The 24,313-nt window shown below is 46.5% G+C and overlaps 1 protein-coding gene across 3 annotated transcripts in view; it reads right to left on the minus strand.

Moving 5' to 3' along the window:
• The window catches only part of GJD3 (gap junction protein delta 3), an 85,172-nt gene that overhangs the window by 38,951 nt on the left and 21,908 nt on the right, over nucleotides 1-24,313 (minus strand). The window contains exon 2 of one of the 3 annotated variants that reach the window (XM_069237589.1): nucleotides 3,200-3,319. The exons of the other annotated variants lie outside the window; for them this stretch is intronic. The gene's annotated coding sequence lies outside the window, so the exon portion shown is untranslated. The remainder of the gene's footprint in view (nucleotides 1-3,199; nucleotides 3,320-24,313) is intronic. 3 annotated transcript variants of the gene reach the window in all.

Raw genomic sequence — 24,313 nt, forward strand, 5'->3', positions numbered from 1 at the left:
AAGTCTAAGGTAGGTGGGTGTCTTACTCACTGGTTCTGGAGGGGGCATTGTGCCCTGTGCTCTTGATCCTGGGGAGGCTGGGGTTGGTGGGTGTCTTAACCACTGGTTCTGGAGGGGGCATCGTGTCCTGTGCTCTTGATCCTGGTGAGTGCAAGGTCACAGTCTCTCAGGTGGGTGTCATACCCACTGGATTTGCGGGGGGCAGGCCACACAGCAGCCCATGGACGCAGGACTACATACCGTCCACCGGCAGTGACGGCTGCTAAGTGGTGGTAGTGGTGCTGCTGCTGCTGGTGGGGGGAGGCTCCAGCCCTTCCCCTGCAGCCTCGGATGGCTGCCCACTGGTGACGGTGGTGGTGCTGCTGCTGGTGGGGGAAGGCTCCAGCCCATCCCTTGCAGCCTCGGACAGCTGCCCAATGGAGGTGGTGGTGGTGCTGCTGCTGGTGGGGGGAGGCTCCAGACCATCCCCTGCAGCCTTGGACAGCTGCCCACTGGTGGTGGTGCTGCTGCTGGTGGTGGGAGGCTCCAGCCCATCCCCTGCAGCCTCGGACGGCTGCACAACCATGATTGGTGGTGGGGTCTCTGTCTGAATCCCTGCACCAGGCCCCTTGTCCTTCCTGCCTGCTGGTGCTGGCTTCTTACCCTTCCTGGCAGAAGCTGGGGCTGGCTTCTTGCCCTTCCTGGCAGCAGCTGGGGCTGGCTCCTTGGTCCTCCGGGCTGCAGCTGAGGCAGGCACCCTTTCCTTGATGCTGCCTGGTGCAGGCTTCTTCACCCTCTGGACATGTGCCCTGGATCCTTTCCCACCACAAGGGTGTGAAGACTACTGGGCCAGTGGACTGGTTGGCTGAGGTGCTTGCCTGGGTTTTTGCCACCCTGGCCAGAAGTGAAGGATGGGGGGAAGGGTAGGGAAGAGGTCAATGGTGGAGAGGAAAAACTTCTTAGGGACATTGGGGCGGGACGAGGTAGAAGGTTTGGGAGTGGAGGAAGAGGGAGTGGTTGTAGGAGGTGTCTGCGGAGTTTGGGTGCAGGTGCATGGGCTGAATGCTGTGATGCTGGTAGTGGATGAGGATGTAGTGCATGCAGGTGTGAGTGTAGACGGAACGGGAGGGAGGTGAAGGAGGAGGAGGAGGAGGGGGACACAGTGGAAATTGTGAATGTTGGTATGTCTGCATCTGGATGGTGTTTGGATGGTGTTTGTCTGAGTGCCTGTGGGATGGTGTGTGGTGCTTGTGTTTGCCTGTGCCACTCTTCTGTGTTGTCTTGTGTGCATGCTCGTCTGCCTGTTTGCTTGGGATAGGTTGGGTTTGAGGGGAATGGGACTAGGAAGAGGAAGTTGGGGGGGGAGAGGGTGACAATGGCTGCCATCAGAGAGGAGGCCAGAGCCTGGATTAATCACTGATGGGCCGCCAAGCCATTGTGAATGCCCTCCAGGAATGCATTAGTCTGTTGCATCTGGGCTGCTAGCCACTGGATGGCATTCACAATGGTTGACTGCCCTACAGAGATGGATCTCAGGAGGTCAATAGCCTCCTCACTCAGGGCTCACTGGGGCAGGGCCTAAGATGCCTGGGGCGAAGGAGATGCCCACCCTCCTGGGTGAGCGGGCACGGGCAACTCGCTGAGGGGCTGCTGGGAGGGCAATGCTGGTACAGGGTGTGGCGGCTGTACCTGTAGCTGGGTGGTCATAGAGGTGTCCGCCACCACCAGGGAGCTTCCATCAGAGGAAGTATCTGTGTCTGAACTGTCCCCTCCAGTCTCCGCCGTGGTGTTCCCCTTGCCCTCCGTCCCACTGGTGCCCTCAGCGTCAGTGGACTCTGCCTCCTTGGTCCTGTGGGATGCAGCTCCCTCGTCGTCGGTGCCTCTGCTCCTCCACCAGATGATGCTAATGCAGATAAGGACAGGGTGACAAAACAGAAAGGGGGGGGAGGGACAAAGGTTACACTGGGTCAATGGCTGCACCAACACCACCGTTGGCGTACACACCACTCCCACAAAAAGGGAACAGCCCTACACACTGTGCATTGCACTACAAAGTTATATTGCTAGCCACCAAGGCATGGGGAGGGGCACACACTTCCACCTGTCCCTCCACACAGGACAGGCGGACGCCATTTCAGGGTTTGGGGGTGGGCATGCCCTGGATAATAACTGCATCACAGTTAAAATTTGGACATACAGGACAAATCCCACTTACCCATTACAAATTGACATCATGCATTGTACTGTTGTGGCTCCAATGTTCAGTTTGTGACCGGCTCATCACTCTTTTGTCCCTTAGACTGCTACCGCTGCGGATGAATCGGAGATGGAGACATACTCCTGTGTACAGGCCCCTGGTGGTCTTGGCAACAATGGAGGACAGACACATCATCCTCACCTATAGACTTGACAGGGCCACAATCACAGAGCTGTGTGGCCAATTGGAGCCTGACCTGGTATCTGCTATCTGTCACCCCACTGGGCTCCCCCCTCATGTGCAAGTCCTATCTGTGCTCCATTTCCTGGCAACTGGTTCTTTCCAAGTGACAGTTGGCTTGGCAGCAGAAATGTCACAGCCAAAGTTCTCAATAGTGCTGACCAGAGTGTTGTCTGCCCTGATTAAACACATGTGCAGCTACATTGTTTTCCCCCAAGTGGAGGATTTCGCCACAGTGAAGGCTGACTTCTATGCAATCTGACATATCCCCAACATATTTGGGGCGATTGATGGAACTCATATGGCATTTGTCCCCCCGCCAGAATGAACAGGTGTTCAGAAACCAATCCCTTGAATGTCCAGATGGTGTGCTTGGCGGACCAGTACATCTCCCATGTCACTGAAAAGTATCCTGGGTCTGTGCATGATGCCTTTTTCCTGAGGAATAGCAGTATCCCAAATGTGATGGCCCAACTACAGAGGCACCAGGTGTGGCTAATAGGTGACCCCTTGTTCCCACTCAGTAGATGTTGGTGTATGGGTATGGTGTGGGCCATATGGGATAGTGTGTGGCTAAATGTTGTCTCTCTATATTTGCAGGTGACTCAGGTTACCCCAACCTATCATGGCTACTGACCCCTGTGAGGAATGCCAGGACAAGGGCAGAAGACCATTACACTGAGGCACATGGACGAACAAGAAGGATAATCAAAAGAACCTTTGGCATCCTAAAGGCCAGGTTCAGGTGCCTCCATCTAACAGGGGGATCCCTGTGCTACTCACCAAAGAAGGTCTGCCAGATAATCGTGGCATGCTGCATGTTGCACAACCTTGCCTTGAGACTCTATATGCCTTTTCTGTAGGAGGAGGAGGCTGGAGATGCCCATGTGGCAGCAGTGGACCCTGTAGACAATGAGGATGAGGAAGCAGAGGATGAGGATGAGGACAACAGAAAATCAGTGATATGACAATACTTTCAATGATACACAGGTAAGAAAGTGTTACTTCACATTTCATCGTCATTATTTAGATTATCTTTGGCACTGGCATGCTGTTATTTCCCACTTCTATGCCAACTTACTGTACCCTTTGGCAATTCATTTTGCAGATGTTGGTGCCCCACTATCGCTCCTGCTGTGATCACTGCAGGAAACTACAGGTCTTTCCTATGTGAACAATTACTGTACAGTTGAATTCCAATGTTTGAACCTGGTTAAACGAATACATACTTAAAAAATGTAACATAGTCCATACTTGTATTTTTTCAAAGGGTATTTATTGAAGTGCCAAGAAGAAGAGGGGTAAGTGCATTATGATGGGGTGATGATGGAGAAAAGTCCAGGGTATTGTTCCAGTCTATTTGTAGCACGGGTGCATTGCCCAAATAGACCTAGGAAGGGGAGCAATGGCAGTTCAAGGTGTACAGGGTGACTCAGTGGGACACAAGGGTGACAATCAGGAGAGTCTCATTTCCTGGCGGGGGTCTTGGCAATAGTCTCTGGTTTCTGCCTGGATCGCAGGGAACGTTTGCGGGGTGGTTCACCTTCTGCAGGGGGAGGGGTGCTGGTGGTTCACCTTCTGCAGGGGGAGGGGTGCTGGTGGCCTGTTGGTCCTGTGGCGGGCCTCCTGTCCAATAGCGGCAGAGGAGTTGGAAGGCAGTTCAGATGCCTGGCTAGTGGCAGGGGCCCGCTGTAGTGATACTGCCTCCCTCATAATGTTGGCCATGTCTGCCAGCACCCCTCAAATGAAGACCAGGGTGGTGTTGATGGCCTGCAAGTCCTCCCTGATCCCCTGGTACTGTCCCTCCTGCAGCCGCCTGTTCTCCTGCACATTGTCCAGGATCTGGCCCATCGTGTCCTGGGAATGTTGATAGGCTCCCAGGATCTCGGTGAGTGCCTCCTGAAGAGTCAGTTCCCTGGGCCTGTCCTCCCCCTGGTGCACTGCACTCCTCCCAGTTTCCCTGTTGTCCTGTGCCTCTGTCCCCTGATCTGTGTGCCCACTGCCACTGACCCCAGGTCCCTGATTGTCTTGGGTACGAGGTGTGCCCTGTGGTCCCTGTAGAGGTGGACACACTGTTGATTGACGTGTCCTGGGGACAGAGGTATGGGTACTGTGGTGGTGTTTCCAGATGGGGGAAGCTCTGTGGTTGTCTGTGACTGGGCCTGGGTAACCGACTGTCCAGAGGTCCCTGATGGGCCAGGTTGGTCATCCAGATCCAGGCGATCAGAGTTGCTGTCATCACTGTGGGCCTCTTCAATTGGGGGACTGGATAGTGCTGGCACCTCTTCCCCGCTGACATTAGCTGGGATGCCTGTGGGGATGTAAATGCTGTGTTATTGTTTCTGTGTGTGACATATTGTGTATTGGTGGGTTGCCTTATTTGGATGTATTTGCCCTGGCAGCTTTAACTTGAGTAAGTTGGTATGTGGTGGGCTAGCTGATTCTCTCTAGTGTGCATGCTTCGGTGATAGGTGTCCATGCAGGGCTGTGAGTGATGTCCATGCATTGGTGGTGCATGCAGGGCTTGGCACTGGAATGAGTGGGATGTGATGGTGGGGTGTGTGGGAGGTAGTGGAGTGATGGGAGTGAGGGTGAGGGTGGGGGTATGTGATGGCATGCAGGTAGGGGGGTATTAATAGTATAGAGCTGATTTACCAGAGCCCAGTCCTTCTCTTACTCCGGCCAGGCCCTTAGGATGCATGATTGCCAAGACTTGCTCCTCCCATGTTGTTAGTTGTGGGGGAGGAGGTGGGGGTCCACCACCAGTCCTCTGGATAGCAAGCTGGTGTCTTGCTGCTATGGAACGTACCTTCCCCCGTAGGCCGTTCCACCTCTTCTTGATGTCGACCCTTGTTCTGGGGTGCTGTCCCACGGCGTTGACCCTGTCCACGATCCTCCGCCATAGCTCCATCTTCCTAGCAATGGATATCTGCTGCACCTGTGCTCCAAATAGCTTTGGCTCTACCCTGATGATTTCCTCCACCATGACCCTTAGCTCCTCCTCTGAGAATCTGGGGTGTCTTTGTGGTGCCATGGGTGTTGTGTGAGTTGCGTAGGTGAGGGTGTGTAGGGTGATGTGTTGGGGTGTGTGATGTGGGGTGCGTGGGTGGTGTATAGGTGTAGGTAGTGTGTGGCTCTGGTTTTGTCTGTGGTCGTGGTGTCTGTCTCGTACCAATGGTTTGTAGTCGTAAGGGGTTGTGGGTACTGTGGGTGTGTGTTTTATAGTGGTGTGAGTGGGTGTGTGTGGTGTGTGTATGTGTGTCAGGTGTGTGCAGTATTGTCCAATGTGGTGTTGTTTTGTGTGTGTGTGTATTTTGAGTGCAGCGGTATGTACCGCCAATGGTTTACCGCCATTGAATGTCCGCCATGGTGATTCGTGGGTCATAATGTGGTGGGCGTAGTTCTGTTGGCGTAACGGTGTGGGTTTTGATACCGCCAGTTTATCACTGACCTTTGGTGTGGCGGACTTGTGTCTGTAGCTGAATAGTGACAGATTGGTGTGTGTGTGTCATAATATGGTGAACGGATATCCGCGGCGGCGGCGGTATGTTGGTGGCAGTCAGCATGGCGGTAAGTGGTATTTACCGCCAATGTCATTATGAGGGCCAATGTGTGTATCTGTGCGTAGACAGGAAACAAGAGTGATTTCATAAGCACAATGAAATATTATATGCAATGTGTATGTGCGTGTGTCTGTATGTGGGCAGACACCAAGCGTGACTTTATAGCCACACTGCACTATACCATTTTTGTGTGCATATATATGTATGTGAGTGGGAACCAAGATCGACTTTATAGACACATTGCATTATACCATCTCTGTGTGTGCATGTGTCTGTGTGTGGGTAGAAACCAAGAGGGACTTTACAGTCACAGTGCATTATATAATTTGTGTGTGTGCATGTGTCTGTATGTAAGCGGGAACCAAGATCTACTTATAGGCACATTGCAAGTTACCATATAGTGCATGTATGCATATGTATGTGCCTGTGTGTGGGTGGGGACCATGAGTGTCTTCATAGGAACATTACTATCAAGCATACAGTGCGAGTATGTGTTTTGGAATCAAGAGTCACTTTATTGATGCATTGCATCATAGCATATGGCGTGTGAATGTTTGTGTTTCTATGTGTGTCTGGGAACCAAGAGAGACTATGCACAGCAGAATAAAACATACAAAACTTACAGTGTATGTGCATGTATTTGTGTAGGAATCAAGAGTACAGATTGTAGGCATGTTGCATCAGAACACATGCATGTGTCTGTGTGCAGGTGGGAAGCAAGAGTGGGCCTCACATACTGACACATTACAATAAAACATAATAATCTGAATGTGTGTCTGTGTATGAATTTCAAGACTGACATTATAGGCACATGGTAGCATAACATATAGCACGTGTGTGTACAAGCATGTATTTGTGTGTAGGCAGACACCAACAATAACTTTATAAAAGGATTCTTCAAAGAGTGGCTCTTGAGCTACTGGTAGCTCTCCTGCTACCTGTGACTAATTCTCTTGTGTGCAGCCTAGCCTACTAAATTAGATGCTTTTACTTGTCTGAAAATATTTATACCAAAACTGAAAAGTGTGTATTCAAGATAAAAATGTGTGTGTTGTCAAAACCCATAAGATGATATTTGGGAAAAAAGCTAGAATGCCCAAAATATTTGTAAAGCTAATATTTGAATGATAAATCATGTGGTTTTGGAGAGATTAATTACTAATACTATTACAGTGGTGCCATGACAATTGCAGCTACGGCTGTTATGTATTATCTATGTAAAGGCATTCCAAATTGACAAAACCTTTTTTTATATTAATGCTGATAACCCTGCCTGATGCATTGGGGTGATCATTGCTGGCACTCTTGCATAGCCTGGACATTAATGTAATCTTCACTGATGTGGTCACTGTTACACTAATAATCATAGTAGGTGAGAATAATTTTAATTGAACATACGTAGGTCTTGTTACAGAAAGGGTTGGAGACCCCTGCTTTATAAGCATAATGCAACATGTAATGAGTGTGTGCATGTGTCTATGTGGGTAGAAACCAACACATTGCAGCAGGCAATATTGCAGGCATATTACAGCATAACATGTACAAATTGTGTGCATGTGTCTGTCTCTGTATGGCCTGAAACCAAGAGTGACTTTATGAGCACATTGTACCATGACATATAGCATGTGCTTGTGTCAGTATGTGTGCCCGAGTGTTCATGCCCTGCCCTAAAGATCTGCGCTTCAGCAGCAGTTCGGCCAGTCAATCCTTGATTCAGTGCATCAAAGAAAAAATCTTTGCTTAGCCATGATCACACATGTGGGTTATTTCGAATATTTTCATTGCTTGAGCATCAGTTATATTTGATATCAAAACACAGACCCTGAACCAGTGCACTGTCTGGTACTGAGTACTGCACTTCGTTCATTTGAAAGGGAGAATACCTGAATGTTAGAAATGGGGTCTCTAATTGGCAGCTGGTTTGCACCCTGTCCAAGTAGAGACCCTCACTCTAGTCAGGATAAGGGAGATACCAGCTCAGATAAGCCCTGCTCATCCCCTTGGTAGCCTGGCACGAGCAGTCAGGCTTATCTCTGAAACAATGTGTGAAGCATTTGCACATAACACACAGTAGCACCGTGAAAACATGACAAAAGGACACCACATCAGTTTTAGAAAAATAGCCAATATTTATCTATATAAAACAAGACTGAAACTAGAAAAATCCCACATTCAGTAATAAGGGTATGAATTTTGCAAGAATTACCTAACAATACAGTTCCTTGAAGTCGATAGCTCCACCTGGGGCTATCACGGAGCCGTGATCAACAAAACCAACAGTTCAGGCCAGCTGCAGCATCGCGAGCCACCTACTGTGTCGGGAAGACACGAAAACAGTACCTTTGGAATTGCAGGGCGTTGTGATCCTCGCAATGAGATCCGGAGAGCGGAGTTGCTGGCGTCACGGTGTTGGTTCCGGAGGTTGGTGTGGGGGTTGTCGGGCCCTTGAAGTCACACGTGTTGCGGATTGAACTCCGGGCCGATGAAGTCAGGAGCGCTGGTGTGGATGGTGCCGGGGCTGCAGTGCGAAGCAGGACAATGCGACGTGCAGGGCCCACAGGTCATGGTGCAGGCAGTGGCTCGGTGATGGCATCCAGCGGCATCGGTGAAACCAGGGCTGCGTGGTAAAGCAGGGCGGTGCGATGTGCGGTGTCACCAGGTCACGGTGCAGGCAGGGACACCTGGTGACGACACTGGAGTAAATGGTGTGGGATTCAGTGGACCGGGGCTGCGCTGTGGGACGTGCTTTGTGTACCTCATGAGCGCTCTCCCCAGGCCACGGTGCAGGTAGCGGCGCCGGTGTCAGCAGGACCTTCGTCGTTGGGGATGCCCAGGCCGTGGTGTGAGCAAGGGGCGATGCCGGAGTGCGGAGCCCACAGGTCACGGTGCAAGCAGCAGCTCTAGGGCGACGTCATATGATGGCGTCGGTGAGACCAGAGTTCCTGTGTGAAGAGGGGCAGTGTGGATCCGTGCAGCATCAGCAGGTCACGGTGCAGGCCAGTGGCGTCGTTGGTGGCATTGTGGTGGTTTTTCACAGTACAAAACACACAGTTCTCAGTGCTGAAGGCAGATGAAGCTGAAGTCTTTGGTGTCCCTGATACTTCCGACAGGAGGCAAGCTCTACTCCAAGCCCTTGGAGAACTCTCTCAAGCAGGATACACAGCCAAGTTCACCCTTTGCTCTCTTTTAAGGCAGAAGCAGCAACTGCAGGCCAACCCAGCAATTTAAAAAACACCTTTACCAAAAGATGTATTTTTAAATTGTGAGTTCAGAAACCCCAAACTCCACATCTCTATCTGCTCTCAAAGGGAATCTCCACTTTAAGGATATTTAAAGGCAGCCCCAATGCTATGAGAGAGATAGGCCTTGCACAGTGAAAACCGAATCTGGCAGTATTTCACTGTTAGGACATGTAAAACACATCAGTACATGTCCGACCTTCTAAATACACTGCACCCTGCCCATGGGACTACCTAGGGCATACCGTAGGGGTGACTCACATGTAGTACAATTGAAGGTTTGGGCCTGGTAAGTGGATACACTTGCCAGGTCGAATTGGCATTTTAAAACTGTACATACAGACACTACAGTGGCAGGTCTGAGTCATGTTCACATGGCTACTCATGCGGGTGGCACAATCAGTGCTGCAGGCCCACTAGTAGCATTTGATTTACAGGCCCTGGGCACTCCGGGTGCACTTTACTAAGGACTTACCAGTAAATCAGATTTGCCAATCGTGGATAAGCCAATCACCAATATGATTTAAATAGGGAGCACTTGCACTTTAGCACTGATCAGCAGTGGTAAAGTGCGCAGAGGCAATAAACCAGCAAAAAAAATAATATATAAAAAATAGGAGGAAGAAGTTGAAAAGTTTGAGGTTAACCCTGCAAAAAGGGCCATTTCTAACACTGAACTTTTGAGATCTGCTGCAAATCATTTAATGGGAGAGTACTGGCACTTCTCAGGAGCAAACAGGTATTTGCTCTATGAATAGAGAGTACAAGTACTTCTATATTTCCATGCATGTTGAATGCTTTCTTGTTGCTAAATCATACAACTGCAGGAGCAACAAGATGGCAGTGACCCGGTAAGAGCATCCTACCTGCCATCACAAAACTCTTTCCACAAAAGCCATACGATGAATCCACCATTTTCCATTCATACCCAACGATGATAGATACACACAGCATAAGCTACTCTGTCTCACATTTCTTTTCGCTCACTTTATGTATATAATAAAGCCAACCGTCTAGTCACTAAACACAACACCAAAACTCTTTTCCTATGGACCACACTTTTTTTGCAGTTTTAGATAGCGTGAACTCTGCCCAAAAGTATTGGAGTGCTTTACATGAGCACCAGTTACATTAAACATTCATATATTTTTAGGCACAGGGAAATTAAGTGATTTGCTCAGAATCACAAGATGTTGAGCTAACGCCGAGACTAGAACCTCATTCCCCACTTTAAAGTGGGCAGCTCTGGCCATTCCGGCACATCATCTCCCCCAAACCCGCATCTTCCAAACAGTGGTCGAAGTGGGCAGAATCACAGTGGGTACCGGGACCTTTAATTCCTATAGTTTAGATGCCTCAGCTGACTGGTCATGCAGTGTGTCTCCTGTGCTGTGAAACCGAAGCTAGGTAGACAGCTAAATAAACATGTCTTCGTGCTAGGGTTCCTGCTTGCCTGAAAGAAATGCAAATGTGCGCTACAAGTTAATCTGCAAATGAATAGGGTATATAAAGGACGCTTGGGAGCTGATACTGGTTTTAATTGATCAAATCGCTTTCTGATGACAAAGATTTCTTTTTGAGTGGTAGTGCAAAGAATTAACAACTGAGCTTCAAAGTGCCTGCTTTTAATTAAAATTCTATTTACATAGAGTGTACTAACTTTGACGAGGTGTTGAAGAGACAGTTATGTCAAAAATTTGCATTACATTCTGGGTACTACTAAAATCTATATTTTGGAAGCACCATTTTATTGTTTGTGCATTTTGTAGCAGTCAATATTATACTATGTGTAGTTCAAGTTAAAAAAATAATGACTACATGTTCAGACAGGCTCTGACCTCATAGCACCAAATATACACAAGTCACTATTCTCCACTGCACAAACCAAGATTTAATTCTAAAGCCTCCGGTTACACACAGACCTCTGCAGTGCAGAGGTTTTATAATGTTTATACTGCATTTCCCACTGTGTAACATCTTTTCTCATTTATTTTGTATTTAAGCTGCGTGTTATTTTATATGAGGCTACCTGAAGGTGAAAGAGCAAATAAACTTACACAATAAGTTGCTTTTTTAGCCACACCTCTTGACACATCTTGTGGGCAATACCAATGCAACTGTAATACAATACAATACCAATCTTATTTAATGGCATCAGTTGGAAATCCTGTTACAATATTCTGTTTATTTTGTACTACTCGTCCATCCTCCTCAGAGAAACATAAACTCTAATCCTAACACTACCAACAGATGGGCACACCTTTAGTTAAAAGGATGTTCTTTAACCAATCTGGGGACAAACCAAATGTCTCTTTGACTCCTAAGTGACCTCCCAGTTCCAATATCTAAACAGAAATAAAAATGTTTACAGGATGCTCGCGAACGTCATTTCCTGGTACAAGGACAGGAGTGGAATTCCCCACATCCGTCAACTGATCTGTTGAGTATGCTCTGATTAGGGATGACATTGAATAGAGACCCTCATTGACCCTTATCCAGTTGTTTGAGTCCATGCCACAGTCCTGACTTATGCTGAGTCAGCACTTTAATGTCTATATGGATGATAGAGACCAGAGCGGGAGAGGTGTGGGGCCTAATTCACAAAAACATTTAGGGCCATAGACATGCATTAAGGCCAAAAACGGCTTTAAGTATGCCTGTCAGGCATACAAAAGGGATACCTGGCAAGAGTAAATGGTAATACTGCTGCGTAATTCTAAACCTTGTCTGTTTACAGGTATGGAATAGAAAACCCCTTGTAGGGTGTTGAGTGGGTGAATTAGGATGTAACTTGTCTTGAGAGTTTGATGACGCCCGTAAACTCCTATGTGACTCTTTCTCACTCTTTAAATGGTAGGCGATTTACTCCAGCAAAGGTGTGGAGTAGCATTCCATCCAGGGAGAGGAGTGGAACAGCCACATGATCATGGAGGCATAAGGAAATGAGTTTCTCCACAGAGAAAAAATATTTTCTTCAAGGAGTAAAAAAACAAAAAAATAAAAGGATTAATTTGCACACGTAGGGTTGTGGATTTTTTCCATATTAACTATTTTTTCTTTTCTCCTCTCACATTGAGAACAATTTTCCCATGGCAAGTGATCCCTTTCTTTATACCTCTGTAAAACAGTGTGTGTTACTGGCTGTAGGAAAAGGGCCACTGTTGGCATGGTTACCTCCTGCTTTTTGCCTAGTGTTGATGCCAACTTTGATTGAAAGTGTGCTGGGATCCTGCTAACTAGGCCCCAGCACCAGTGTTCTTTCCCAAAATCTGTACCTTTGTTTCCACAATTGGCACTCCCTTGGCACACAGTTAAGTCCCTTGTAAAAGGTACCCATGGTAACAAGGGCCCTGTGGCCAAGGAATGTACCAAGGGCTGCATCAGGTATTATGCCACCCTAGGGGACTCCTTACCAAGCACATGTACACTGGTTAGGCAGCCTGTATGTGTTGGTAGGGAGAAAAAGACCAATTCGACATGGTACCCCTCTCAGAGTGCCATGGCCACAAACCACTGCCTGTGGCATAGGTAAGTCTCCCCTCTAGCAGGCCTTACAGCCCTAAGGCAGGGTGCACTGTACCACAGGCGAGGGCATAGCTGCATGAGCAATATACCCCTACAGTGCCTAAGTCCATTCTTATACATTGTATGTGCAGTGTAGCCATATTAAGTATATGGTCTGGGAGTTTGTCATTACGAACTCCAGAGCTCCATAATGGCTTCACTGAATACTAGGAAGTTTGGTATCAACCTTCTCAGCACAATAAACCCACACTGATGCCAGTTTGGGATTTGATGAAAAATGCACACAGAGGGCATCTTAGAGATGCTCCCCTGTATGTTAGCCAAATTGCAAGTGTAGGACTGACCGGTAAGTGCTAGCCTGCCACTTTCAGACAAGTTTCTGACCACATGGGGTGAGAGCTTTTGCGCACCCTGTGGTCAGAAACAAAGCCTGTCCTGGGTGTGGGGCCTAACTCACAAAAACATTTAGGGCCACAGACATGCATTATGGCCAAAAACAGCTTTAAGTATGGCTGTCAGGCATATAAAAAGGGATACCTGGCAAGAGTAAATGGTAATACTGCTGCGTAATTTTAAGGATGCTCGCGAACGTCATTTCCTGGTACAAGGGCAGGAGTAGAATTCCCCACATCCGTCAATTGATCTGTTGAGTATGCTCTGATTAGGGATAACATTGAATAGAGACCCTCATTGACCCTTATCCAGTTGTTTGAGTCCATGCCACAGTCCTGACTTATGCTGAGTCAGCACTTTAATGTCTATATGGATGATAGAGACCAGAGCAGGAGAGGTGTGGGGCCTAGTTCACCCAAAAACATTTAGGGCCATAGACATGCATTATGGCCAAATACGGCTTTAAATATGCCTGTCAGGCATACAAAAAGGGATACCTGGCAAGAGTAAATGGTAATACTGCTGCGTAATTCTAAACCTTGCCTGTTTATAGGTATGGAATAGAAAACCCCTTGTAGGGTGTTGAGTGGGTGAATCAGGATGTAACTTGTCTTGGGAGTTTGATGGCGCCCGTAAACTCCTATGTGACTCTTTCTCACTCTTTAAATGGTAGGCAATTTACTCCAGCAATGGTGTGGAGTAGCATTTCATCCAGGGAGAGGGGTGGAACAGCCACATGATCATAGGGGCATAAGGAAATGAGTTTCTCCACAGAGAAAAAATATTTTCTTCAAGGAGTAAAAAACAGAAAAATAAAAGGATTAATTTGAACACGTAGGGTTGTGGATTTTTTCCATATTAACTATTTTTTCTTTTCTCCTCTCACATAGAGAACAATTTTCCCATGGCAAGTTTTCCCTTTCTTTATACCTCTGTAAAACAGTGTGTGTTACTGGCTGTAGGAAAAGGGCCACTGTTTGCATGGTTACCCCCTGCTTTTTGCCTAGTGTTGATGCCAACTTTGATTGAAAGTGTGCTGGGATCCTGCTAACCAGGCCCCAGCACCAGTGTTCTTTCCCAAAATCTGTACCTTTGTTTCCACAGTTGGCACACCCTTGGCACACAGTTAAGTCCCTTGTAAAAGGTACCCATGATACCAAGGGCCCTGTGGCCAAGGAATGTCCCAAGGGCTGCATCAGGTATTATGCCACCCTAGGGGACCCCTTACCAAGCACATGTTCACTGGTTAAGCAGCCTGTATGTGTTGGTGGGGAGAAAAAGACCAAGTCGACATGGCACCCCTCTCAGGGTGCCATGGCCACAAACCACTGCCTGTGGCATAGGTAAGTATCCCCTCTAGCAGGCCTTACAGCCCTAAGGCAGGGTGCACTGTACCACAGACGAGGGCATAGCTGCATGAGCAATATGCCCCTACAGTGTCTAAGTCCATTCTTAGACATTGTATGTGCAGTGTAGCCATATTAAGTATATGATCTGGGAGTTTGTCATTACGAACTCCAGAGTTCCATAATGGCTTCAATTGGTATCAAACGTCTCAGCACAATAAACCCACACTGATGTCAGTTTGGGATTTTATGAAAAATACACACAGAGGGCATCTTAGAGATGCCCCCCCTATGTTAGCGAAACTGCTAGTGTAGGACTGACCGGTAAGTGCTAGCCTACCACTTTCAGGCAAGTTTCTGACCACATGGGGTGAGAGCTTTTGCGCACCCTGTGGTCAGAAACAAAGCCTGTCCTGGGTGGAGGTACTTCACACCTCTCCTCTACAGGAACTGTAACACCAAGCGGTGAGCCTCAAAGGCTCAGGCCTTGGATTGCAGTGCAACAGGGCACTCTAGCTAGTGGAGCTGCCTCCCCCCAGTTCTCCCCCCACCCCCAGACAAAGCCCCCACTTTTTGGCGGCAAGTCCGGTGGGAAAGTTAGGGAAAACAGGGAGGGGTGACCACCCCAGCCAGGACCACCCTTAAGGTGTCCAGAGCTGAGGTGACCCCCCCTCCCTGCAAAATCGTCCATCTTGGTTTGGAGGACAGGGACCAATAGGATTAGATTTGTGTCACCCTCCCCAAAGGGAGTGGGCACAAGGAGGGTGTAAACCCTCCTGGACAGTAGCCAGTGTCCAGGTGGCCCAACCAACTTGAGAGGATCCCCAGGCGGTGCTGAGCAAGTGCCCACTCTGGGTTGACCTCTCCATCCCTCCACGACAATGCCTGCAGAGGGAATTTCGAGGGCCCCCCTGACCGCGAAGCTTCGGACTAAGATTTCCAACACCTAAAGACACACTGCACCCGCAGCCCCCAGTTCTTGGAGATCCCGACCTCTGGTGCAGCAACGTTCAACAGGTGACCCTCCTCCCTGTCCAGCCTGTGGTCTACCCGAGACGACCCCCTGGACCTCGCCTGCAGCCTCTGAGTGTCCCCTGGGATCCCTCCATAGACCAGCATTGGAAGCCCGATGTCCTGTTTGCACCCTGCACCCGGCCGCCTCTGGGCCGCTGAGGGTGTGTGTTGGTGCCTACTTGTGCCCCCCCCCAGTGCTCCTCTAATCACCCCCTGGTCTGCCCTCCGAGCCGTGGATACTTACCTACAGGCACGCCTGATTCCTAGTACCCCATCTCCATGGGAGCCCACGTTAAATTTGCTCATCTTTGACCTCTGCACCTGGTCAGCTCCGTGTTGCTGGTGGTGGGTGTTTGGGGTTATCTTGAACCCCGACCGGTGGACTTCCTAAAACCCAGAGACTGGAACTGTAAGTTTTGTACTTACCTGTAAAACAATCTAACTTTTCTTCCCCCCAGGAACTGTTTCTGAAAATTGCAGTGTCCATTTTTAAAACAGAGTATTGCCAATATTTCAAGAACTGTATTACTTATCGATTTCAAACAAAGTACTGTTGATGTATGTGTGAAATATGAATCTTCTGAGGTACTTACCAGCAACTTGAATCTTGTGGTTCTAAAAATAAATTAAGAAAGTATGTTTTTGCTATATAGAAACCATTGGTCTGAAGTTGTCATTGGGTGAGTGCTTCTTCTATTGTCTGTGTTTGTACAACAAATGCTTTGCACTACCCTCTGATAAGCCTAACTGCTCGACTACACTACCACAAAGAGAGCATTAGTATTATCTACTTCAGCCTCTGTTAAGCCTCTGGGGGACCCCTGGACTATGTGCACACTATGGCCCTCATTCTGACCTTGGCGGGCGGCGGAGGCCGCCCGCCAAAGTCCCGCCGTCAGGTTACCGTTCCGCGGTCGAAAGACCGCGGCGGTAATTCTGACTTTCCCGCTGGGCTGGCGGGCGGTCTCGTTCAGACCGCCAGCCAGCCCAGCGGGAAAGAGGCTTCCACAATGAAGCCGGCTCGGAATCGAGCCGGCGGAGTGGAAGCTGTGCGACGGGTGCAGTTGCACCCGTCGCGTATTTCACTGTCTGCGCAGCAGACAGTGAAATACATGTAGGGGCCCTCTTACGGGGGCCCCTGCAATGCCCATGCCAGTGGCATGGGCACTGCAGGGGCCCCCAGGGGCCCCGCGACCCCCCCTACCGCCATCCGGATCTCGGCGGTCCGACCGCCGGGATCTGGATGGCGGTAGGGGGGGTCAGAATCCCCGCGGCGGTGCAGCAAGCTGCGCCGCCGCGGAGGATTCAATGGGGCCGCGGTACACTGGCGGGACCCCGCCAGTGGTGCCGGTCCGACCGCGGCTTTACCGCCGCGGTCGGAATCCCCAATGAAGCACCGCCGGCTTGTCGGCGGTGCTCCCGCGGTCCTCCGCCCTGGCGGTCAAAGACCGCCAGGGTCAGAATGAGGGCCTATATCTCATTTTGATATAGTATATACAGAGCCAGCTTCCTACGCTGGCATTTTCCCACAATTCCTGCACCACTTACACCTTTCTTTTATAGCTTAAAAGTTGCAAGAAATGTTGGAAAAGCTTTGCAAATGCTCCAGAATGCCAACAAAGATATCCCCCTGTGGATATTCACCTCTTGTGCATGTATCACACCCCTATGAGCTCCCCCTAAGTGTCACGCCTGCATTAAAATTTACAGTTATCAGAGCGATTATTCTGCATGCAAAAATATCTGGTCATGCCTTTGTGAGCTAGAATCGGAATTTGTGGATTGACTGTGACATTTTTGCATGTAAAAGAGAGACTGACAAATTTATTATGGTGAAAGTAGGAAAACGCATTGGACCCTCCAGGAAGGATTGTCCATGAAGTCACGCTGCTGCACTTTAAGTAATCTGACCTCGAATGCAAGGTCATCTCTTGCGTTGTCCTAACTAGATCTAAAGCTATTCATAACTAGTAAACAAGTACCTGATACATCACGATTAAACTTTTTAAATATATACATTTAATTCAGATAAATTAAAAGTCTAACATTTCTTTTGTTTACTGCGGTTATATTTCACATGCCTTCAAAACTAAAAATTAGCCACCACGGAAAGGATATGAAGAGCTCGTAACTATCACATAGTAAGTTAATTGTGGAAGGGCTGACAGCCCCTTTACTAATATATCATGGCGTGAAGGAGCATAAGTAGTCTGCGCATGGAAAAAAGTCAAATGCCAGGCTGACAGCCCAGTCTGCAGCCTCCCCCCCAATCAATGTAACAGGATTACTTCATAAAATTACTATTTCTAGAATGGTGGCTGTGGTGGAGAAATGGCTTGCTTACAGACATTGACAAAGCTCTGTGTAGACAAATCTCTGACTCCCTGGAAGCCAACCTTCTGCTTGACATTGCTCAGTCTGGCTTCCGACCAGGGCACGGTACACAGACCAGATTGGCCTCTGTTTTAGATGATCTGAGGATGTTGGTGATGCAAGGCAAATCATTAGCCTTGGTGTTGTTAGATCTGTCCGCCACATTCACTATGGCTTACCATTCCATCGTACTGTTCCAAATGGTAGAATCTGGGATTCAGGATAAGGCACTGGAAAGGACTGAGTCGTGTTTTGAGAATATTTAAACTCTTTGTGCTCAAGCGTCAAATCTCTCCATCATGGTGTTCATCACTCCAAGCACATGACACAGGCCTACCATATTTATTATCTGTGTCAGACCTCTTACAATCCTTCTCCTATCCTTCAGTGTACAGCTGATGTGCTGTTTTGACTATAGGCAGATTATGTACCTGATGAAGAACACGCACTGCAGTCAGCTTCATATTACTTGACTAGATGAATCGGGTGGTGATTGAAAAATCAGAAACTCACTTAAAACTAACCCTGACAAAACAGAAGTCCTGTTCACCCTGGGGTGTCATACCCCACAGTCAATTCCTGGATTTTTTCTGACCTGTTCAACTTGGCCCTCCTCCTTCTCCAGGGTCCTTTGCTCGCAACCTTGGCTTTAGGCTGGATCACAACCTCGCTCTTACATCTCAGGTCAATAAATCGGTCTCCCCTTCTCTGCTTTCTCTGCGCATGCTTTGCATGATTCTCCCCTATCTGCCCATGTCCCCCAGACAAGTGGTAATACAGGCTGATATTCTCAGTTGCCTTAACTACAGCAACTCTTTATTTCTGGGCTCTCATGCATGAATCCTCCCTGTCTTCAATCCTACAGAGTACCACTGACTGCTTTGTACTTGCCTTTCCGTCCAGATCCTCTGCCAGAGCAAACTACAAAGAGTAATTCTTTAGAGAGTGTAACATGCACCTTTGACATAGTAAATTATGAGCAACAAATGTGAATCTAGTGTCTTGTTCAGCAAGTCATATTCGGGAAGAGCAAGTTCAACTCAAACATGACTCATAATGAGAAACACTTTTCAGCTGAGCTGTTCACAAATGGCGACCAGGACAATTTATTCTTAGGAATGGAATGAGCAACATCAGATTATAACAAGGTCTTCAAGCTGAAAGGGGGGTGGGTGGGTTGATTGATCCCGGTGGAGGTGGAGGGTGGGGGATCTGACAATGCCCAGGAGAAGCATCACTCTGAAAACAGTGCTTTGTTTTAAGTGAAAAAAATGAGGGTTAGTAAGAAACTCTCTAATGGGCCATTACTAATATCTCCAAATAATCCTCAACAACCATCCCCTCTATTTCTGATAAGGAACTACATATTTAGACCTTAGTGCATAGATCCTTTTACACCTTAGTAAGGCCTGGCTGACCAGAAAAGTATGTTGTTAATCATGTATTTAATTGCATTTTTAAAAGGTTTAACTGAAATGCAAATATGATGAAAAAAATGTTTTAATGGGGGAGGAGGTTATGATTTTTTTTAAACTGGGGTGTGGATGCAACATTAAAACGTTTGAAGGACCACTAGTTGAGAAGAAGTGATGGTTTACTACACGTTATGAAAGTAAGGCAGATCATGTTATTGCGTACCAAACCGTGAAGGGTGCCTTAGACTACACCAACATGAGTCTCTGTTTTGCAAAATGCAGCTACCGAAAAACAAACTGGCAAGTTTGGAGAACTTTCAGGGTGTGTAGGTCTGTTGGGGTAAGGGTTTTTTTCAATCAAAGCTGCTAATATTCCCACTGCTTTCGCCACATATACCACACCTATACTTGAGAAAGGTTGTATATGTATGTGTTTTTCTATTTTACACTGTTAACAATAATTAAAGATGTTTATTATATACATAATATAAAAGTGATTACCAGGACATAATCAGTAGCCTCAAAGTAGACACAAGGTGATGGTGCATTAGATAGCAAAGAGAAAAGTACAAAGTCTGTGGTATAAAATCGGGAATCAATTTTTACTCAAAAATATGAATGTTTCAATATCTATTGTTTTAAAAGTACATTCATTCATTGTCTGCGAGATCCATAGTTAATGGACATAAGGTATTCCTACTGAAGGAGCAGGAAAATCCAGGTCAGAGAGCAGTCTCTCAGAATTACCAGAGGAGTACTGTTTTTTCCCTGGATTAACAAGGGCTCTTGAAACCATGGTCAATGCTTTTTTAATGATAATATATGAAAAAAGTTATGATGTCTTTTGTTTATTGTCACATGGTACTTCAAAGTCTTTACAGAATGGTCATCGTCGGATATTGATAATGAACTTCATATTTGACAGTCCACGTTACGTCTGAGTGTAAGTTTGTATCTGAGGGCAGAAATGAATGGAAGGTGGTGATGATAAGGTGTGTGCTGGACAGTTTCCGCTATTGAATGAAGTGGTGGGCCAGTATTACTGAAAAATGGGAATCGAGTGGATGTTCACTTTGAATTCCTTGGCAGTGAGGAACCAGAACCATAGGCCTGCACTAAAATAAAATTTGATTGAAGTTGCGTGAATCAGAAGATATATCATCACTGTGGGGCCCTTTTAGGGTCACAGAGTGGTCCATGTAGGATGTTTTTTTATTTAGTTAGAGGTTTCTGGAAGGCTCTACTAACCACCTTCTGTTGGACTTGGAGAGCGTTGGGTGTTCCTTCAATCAATAATAGCATGTATTGCAGAGCCTGGTGTTAATGTTCCAGGTTGTCCCTCAGGAAGGGTCTACTGGCGGTACCCTCTATCAATATTTTCTTAAGGTGCAGATCTCTGAAGCCAACAATGAAGAAGGCATACTGGTATTAGGCGACTGACCAGCAGGGACTTCAGGAATAGCTGAGGAGGATGGCTTGGAAAGGAGAGGACTGTCCTAATGCAAGAGAGCGTAGTCAAGTCATTGATGATTTTCCGAACTACGCTGCAGGTCCCAGTAAATGACAAAACATATATATGCTGCTGTACTAATGTAATTAAATCAATAGCAGTGTACTCTATATTTATCCAGGTCCTCATGCCCCTTGAAATATAGGTTAGTGTTTCTGGGTCAGTGGTTGTGATCCTTTGTCTTAGACCATACCTAACATATTAGCATGGACCTTCCACTACATGCTCCCGATTGATTTCGTATGGGTTTTACTAAGATTGCTCACTATCTCCTCACCTCCTTAACAACTATATGCAACCTCAATCATAAATGTATACTGCTGATACACAGATACACAGAAAAATAGAGAATGTTGAAATAAAATGTGATTGCCTGAGACACATTCAACACTGCATGAAGAAACCCGATCTATGTCTCAATGAGGCCAAAACAGACACTGTAACTGCTAGGAGGGTCAACAAACATCATAATTCCATTTCATTAGCCTCTTGTGGGCCCTTTCGCAACTTCCAAACAACTCTTTCTGTAGAATGGAGTGGATACTTTTTGTGTGTGCGCTTTCTGTTTTTCTTCACTTTTTTGGTTTCCAGCTACGATATATGCACAAACATGAAAGCAATTGGAAATCCGTGTGACCTTACGGTATTGCAAGGGTGTTGCAGAATGAATGAGCTGAACACAGTACAAAGATGCTGTGTTATTTGGAATCAAGCAACATCATTTGATTTAAAAGAAAGGCACCTTTTGGCCTCAATAACGATAAGGAGCTGTATAGATATCTATAATCAGAATTACAATGACTGTTGTATATTATCCAGAAGAAGGTCCACCAGAACACAAGACAGAACAACTTTTAAAATGTTTTCACTATAATTTTCCACATCAATTCCCAGAATGGCATGTTGCATGTAAGCCATGCTTTTTGTATTTAAACTGTCACAGAAAAAGGACTCACCTACTGTGAGAAAGACTGTTTGGTTCAAACATGTTGGTGGTGTTGCTGTTGTGCTTGAATACATTGTCACAACTAAGTTTGCTGAGTGCAGAAATTCTTTGTTGTGGAAGAGATACCAGGGAAACACGGTATGTTTCCTTTGCCTGCATCAGTTGTTAGGCACACCACCCACAGAGACCACATTGCTGTTTGGATATTTATATATATATCTCTATCCATTCATCCATCCATCCATCCTACGGGCAGTCACCAATAGGTAGTTATAGTTAGGACCATGTTTCCATAAAAAAGCTTTTTTTGACGTGCCTATAGCTTTGGCAGTGTTTGACGAATTTTCACAAAACTTTCCCAAAAAAGTGTTGTGGTGATTCTTGTTGTGCACAGAAAGGTTTGCGGTGATCCGTGAAGTAGAGTTCGAGAAAAAGGGCGGGGAGTCAAAAAAGTTGTGTTTCCCATGTTAATTCACATAGGACCTTTAGAAACGTGTACAGCCCAAACCACTGGACGGAATTACACCAAATTTGGCTGAAAGCTAGCTTTCGGTATGCAGATTGATCTTTTACTTATTTTGTGTAAATCCCTTTAGTAGTTTGGGAGATAAGTAAGGGGAAATGAATTTGTATAACTCCGGCCACGAATAATTCATGAAATTTGCAAATTTTTGTGACTATGCATGCGAAAAAGAAGTGTTGCAATTGGCTGACTGCAACCTGACTAGGAAGTTGCGATTGACATTTTTTTTCACGGGACACTGTCGCCAGGGGTGAAAATTCAAATTGGAAGTGGCATAAGGGGTCAGGGTGAAGGTACCCTGACCACAGGGGTGTGATATAGGTCTGTTATAGGGACAAATTATAGGTGTAATATAATTTTGCATCACGGCGTGTGATATTCATGAATGTTTGCATATTTTTGCAAATTTCCGCTAATTATTTGCAATATATTCGGAATTATGGAAACATTTGAAAGAAAAACTACACACTCATTCATACACTAATTAATTTACTCATATATACACTCAGAGGCTCAGGCGCCCACTCACACACCCACTCACACACTCATGCACCCACTCAGGCCCACTCATACACTCACACATCAACTTACTGAGCCAGGCTTTGTGGCCAACCTGTTTTGCAAAGGGCCAAGGGCCATGCGTGGCACATGGTTGGGTGGTTATAAAGGCGTGGCTGCAAGGCCTGACTGCAAGGCCAGGCCTTGCGACCAACCCCACTACGCAAGCCTGGTGGGGGTTGAAATAACATACAGTAAATAAAATGACTTTACGTTAAAAAAAACCCATAGAATTTCACTGAAAAAAAACAAAGGTTACAGGGACGTTATTGTTAGGTTCTGAATTTACTTGTACAAAATCATAGAAATTCAAAAGTTATAGCTAGAGTTCTTTCAAGTAACTATAACTCGCTCGCTAAGATAACTATAACTCACACCTTCGCCATGCACTGCTAATTACTCTGCATATTATGTCATTAATGAGATCTTGTATGCAGTTTTTGATATCACTGCAACGTTTGCAATAACATTATTGATAAGAAAACTGTGCATGGCAAGGGCGCGAGTTATAGTTACCTTAGCGCGGAAGTTATATCTACTTTAAAGAACTCTATAACTGCTGAATTTCCATAATTTTGTATGAGTAAATTCAGAACCTAACTATAATGTCTTTGTAACCTTTGATTTTTTTCAGTGAATATGTATATATATGTACATATATATATATATGTATATATATATATATCAGCAAAAGGAACTCCCCTGCCCACTCATGGTAGACCTTGTCGGGGTCGCAACTCCTATACCTCAGTCCAAATGTTATCCTTGAGGACAACACCGTATCACGGGTATCCGAAAAGGGAAAACAGCACAGGCCACAAATGTCTTGTGAAGCGAAAAACTTTTATTATTGTGGAAACATAAACAACTCATCATAAGGAACGCTGCACTTAAGTTTTGGTGGATGGCTGCTGCGGGCATGTGATATACTATTCCCTGCAGTGCTGTTCCTGAATAGGTTAGTATGTATGGTTTTCCCCTTCACTTTCACCATCACATCCAAAAACTCAATTTCTGTCTTATGTGCCTTGCAAGTTAACTTGAAATTCAAATCATTGTCAGAAATAAAGGTTAAAAAAGCATTCAGTTTACTCTGTGGGTCATCCTAAATGACAAACACATCATGAATATACCTTGCCCAAAAAAGGAGGAGGGGGAAAACATACATACTAAGTGGAGCATTCCTTATGTTGAGTTGCTCCGGGCTAAGTGCATCTGCAGTATAGCAGCTGCCTTTGACATGGAGCAAAGTAAAATGGTGAAGAGATTCAGAGCTAGAGGTTATCCATTAAATGTGATCGAGGGAGCATGCGAGAAGATGGCGAATGTTACCCGAGATCGCCTGTTGATAACGAAAAAAAAAGACAAAGGCCACAATAAGATCAGACTAATTACTACATACAACAACAAATGTCAGGCGTATTCTAGGGGAAGCATTGGCATTTGGTGAAATCAGACCAGGTGACTGGGAAGATTGTGAGCCCCTACCCAT

The sequence above is a fragment of the Pleurodeles waltl genome, chromosome 6 (genome assembly GCF_031143425.1).
Source record: "Pleurodeles waltl isolate 20211129_DDA chromosome 6, aPleWal1.hap1.20221129, whole genome shotgun sequence".
Classification (NCBI taxonomy): Eukaryota; Metazoa; Chordata; class Amphibia; order Caudata; family Salamandridae; genus Pleurodeles; species Pleurodeles waltl.